The sequence below is a fragment of the Macrotis lagotis genome, chromosome 1 (genome assembly GCF_037893015.1).
Source record: "Macrotis lagotis isolate mMagLag1 chromosome 1, bilby.v1.9.chrom.fasta, whole genome shotgun sequence".
NCBI classification, from domain to species: Eukaryota; Metazoa; Chordata; class Mammalia; order Peramelemorphia; family Peramelidae; genus Macrotis; species Macrotis lagotis.
In genome coordinates, this window is record NC_133658.1 from 479,563,906 (window position 1) to 479,568,073 (window position 4,168).

Consider the following 4,168-nt stretch of genomic DNA (forward strand, 5'->3'; position numbering starts at 1 on the left):
CAAATATCGTGGAGCTGGAGCCAGGATCACACAAGACTTAGCAGCAACTACATTAAGAGCTTATAGGGCTTGTAACATAATATTCCAGAAAACAAAAGAACTCAGAATGCAACTGAGAATCAACTACCCAGCAAAACTGAAGTCATCTTCCAGGGAAAAAGATGGACTTTCAATGAACCAGGGGGAATTTCAAATGTTCCTGTTAAAATGGTCAGAGTTGAACAGAAAGTTTGATCCTCAAATATAGGACTCAGGTGAAGCATAGAGAGTGAAGGAGAAGGGTAAAATATGAGGGATTTAATGATGATGAACTGCATGTATTCCTGCATAGAAAAATGACACTGATAATACTCATAAGAAACTTCTCATTTAATAGAGCCGGTAGAAGGAGATTTTATAGATGAAGCACAGGAGAGAGGTGAATTTGAAGATATAATATATTGTAAAAATGGAGTCAATGGCTAAAAGGGAAATGTAATGGGAGTAAGAGAAAGGAGAGGTGGAATAGGCTAAGATATTTCATATAATAAGTTTTTTATTACAATGAGCTATTGCAATGATATGGGAGGGAGGAAGGTGAGGGGGAATGAGGGAACCTTCACTTTCATCAGAGGTGGCTCAGAGAGGAAACAGCATATACACTAAATGGGGTATAGACATCTAGAATAAGAAAGAGAGAAGGGGGACAGGGGGAAGGGGGGTTGTGAATGATGGGGGAGAGGGTGGACCATGGGGGAGAGTGGTCAGATATAATACATTTTCTTTTTTACTTCTTGCAAGGGGCTGGGATTGGGTGATTTGTTTCGGGACCACAGGGCCAGGTGATTGCTGGGCCTTAGAGGTGGTAGGTGGTCTTGGGACCTCTTGGCCCCAGGGCCAGTGATCAGTCTGCTGTGCTACTCAGCTACCCTATAGTACATTTAAGAAGAGGGACAGAGTAAAAGGGGAGAGAAAATATAGTGTATGGTAGTGGGGAAGTACAAATGGGGGGAGTTGTGATCAGCAATGGCAATGGTGGAAAAATATGGAAGTAGCTTTTGTGATGGACTTATCATAAAGAATATGATTCACCTGTGACAAAGCTAGTGGTGTTAGAACACAGACTGAAGCACATTTTATTATTATTATTATTTTTTATTTTTGTTTTTGCAGGGAAATGGGGTTGGGGTGACTTGCCCAGGGTCACACACCTGGGTGATTGTTGGGTGTCTGGGACCAGATTTGGGCTCAGATGCTCCCAACTCCAGGCTCGGTGCTCTGTCCACTGTGCTACCTAACTGCCCCTATTATTTTTTTAATTTTAATTTTAATGTTTTTCTCTTTCCTTTACTTTATTTCTCATGAGGGTCTATACTTTGGGGGGGTATATGATTACTTTTAAACAAGAATATTTTAGTAATGTATAAAAACATCATTTGTACAAAAATAAAAATAAATATAATTAAAATTAAAAAAATAGGAGAGGAAGGAGTTCTGCCAAACTCCTTTTAGGACACCAACATGGTGCTGATACCTAAACCAGGAAGAACCAAAATAGTCAAAGAAAATTATAGACCAATCTCCCTAATGAATATTGATGCAAAAAAAAATCTCTTTTTTATAGGGGTGGCTAGGTGGCATAATGGATAGAGTACCAGACCTGGAGTCAGGAGTACCTGAGTGCAAATCTGGCCTCAGACACTTAATAATTACCTAGCTATGTGGCCTTGGGCAAACCACTTAACCCCACTGCCTTGTAAAAACCTAAAAAAAATCTTTTTTATAAAACTTTAGCAATGAGACTTCAGCAAGTTGTTACCAGATCAGGTTGGATTTAAACCAGGCAAACAGGGATGGTTCAACATTAGGAAACCACTCAATGTAATTAAACATATCAATAGCAAAACCAAGAGAAATCATATGATTATCTTAATAGATGCTGAAAAAGCCTGTGATAAAATACATCATTCCTTTTAAAAACACTAGAAAGTTTAGGGATAAATGGAGTTTTCCTTAAAATAATAAATAGCATCTATCTAAAACTATCAACAAATATATTTAATGGGAATAAACTCAGAGCATTTCCAATAAAATCAGGAGTGAAACAAGGATGTCCATTTTCACCATTACTATTCAATACAGTATTAGAAATGCTAGCAGTAGCAGTAAGAGAAGAAAAAGAAATTGAAGGACTCAGAATAGGTAAAGGAAGCAAAACCTTCACTCTTTGAAGATGATGTGATGGCATACATAGAGAAACTGAGGAAATCATCTAAAAAACTCCTTGAAACAATTAATAAATTCAGCAAAGAGAAGGATATAAAATAAATTGACATAAATCATCAGCATTTCTATATATGAACAGCAAAGCCCAAGAGCAAGAGATAGAGAAATTCCATTTAAAATAATTGTAGACAACATTAAATACTTGGGAATATACCTCTCAAGACAAACCCAGAAACTGTATGAACAAACACTATTATAAAACACTCCTCACCCAAATAAAGTCACATCTAATTGGAAAAATGTCAAAATGCTCATGGTTAGATTGAGCTAATATAATAAAAGTGACAATTCTACCCAAATTAAATTACTTATTCAGTGCCATACCAATCAAACTACCAATAAACTACTTTACCAAGCTAGGAAAAATAGTAACAAAATTCATCTGGAACAGGGAAAGGGCAAGAATAGCAAGGTAACTAATGGTAAAAAAAACTAAAGGAAGGTGGCCTAACTCTACCAGATCTAAAACTATACTATAAACTAGTAGTCATCAAAACTGCCTGGTACTGGTTGAGAAATAGAGCAATGGATCAGTGGATTAGCATAGGTTTAAAATAAACTGCTGTAAATGACTACAGCAATCTACCATTTGAAAACCCATAGACATCAGCCTCTGGGATAAGAATCACTATTTGACAAAAGTTTTTAGAAAAACTGGAAAATAGTATGGCAAAAACTAGGCATATATCCACATCTCACACCCTATACCAAAATAAGGTCAAAATGGGTACAGGATTTAGGCATAAAGGGTGATACCATAGATAAATTAATACACCAAAAAATTATCTATCTGATCTATGGAAAAGAGTAATATGGAACTATGCCCAAAAAGCAATAAAACTGCTCATACCCTTTGACCCAGCAATTCTAATTCTAGGTCTATAGACAGAAAAAATTATAAAAAATGGGAAAATTCCTACATGTTCCAAAATATTCATAGCAGCTCTTTTTTAGTGGCAAAGAATTGGAAATTGAGAGGTTTCCCATCAATTGGGGAATGGCTAAACAATTTATAGTACATAAATAGTATGGAATACTATTTATTGTTCTATAAGAAACTATAAATGGTTAGACTCTACAGAAGCATGGAACTTATGGTATCTGATGCTGATCGAAGAGTGTAGCACCAAGAGAACAATGTACACATCAACAACATGAGATGAACAACCTTGATGGAAGCAGCTCCTCTTGGCAGTTTAAAGAGCCAGGACAACTATATTTGACTTGTTATGGCTATATTATCCCCAATCAGAGGAAGATAAACAAAACAAAACAAAACACACAGGAAAAAAACAATCCTTCAGAATCTGATGAATACTCTACAAAAATTATCACTTATATATCTCTTCCCCTTAATCCTAATTCCTCATGCCAAAAATTACTAATTTGCAAACATGTTTAACAAAATATGTATGTAAAATGCTAACCTGACTGTTCCCTGCTGAGGGGAAAGGGGTGGGAGGGAGGATGGAGAGAAATTTTGTAACTTGGAAATATTGAAAATAAATAAATAAATGAAAAATGAAAATAAATACATCTTTTTAGAAAAATTAAAATTTAGAAAAAAAAAAGAGAGAAAGGACCTCAGTGTCTGGTATCTTCTCTTGCCAGATGAACTTCAGAATCTTCCTAAGACAATTTAAATGGAAGTGGTTCAGTTTCCTGACATGGTGCTGTTAGACTGTGCAGCTTTCAGAGGCATACTACTATGTCAGCATAAAAACTCTGTAGACCTTCGGTTTGGTAGTCAGTCTAATACCTCTTCTCTTCCCAGACTTTCGAAGTCTCCCAAATAGAATTGCTGGGTCAAAGGGTATGAGCAGTTTTATTGCTTTTTGGGCATAGTTCCATATTACTCTTTTCCATAGATCAGATAGATAATTTTTTGGTGTATTAATTTATC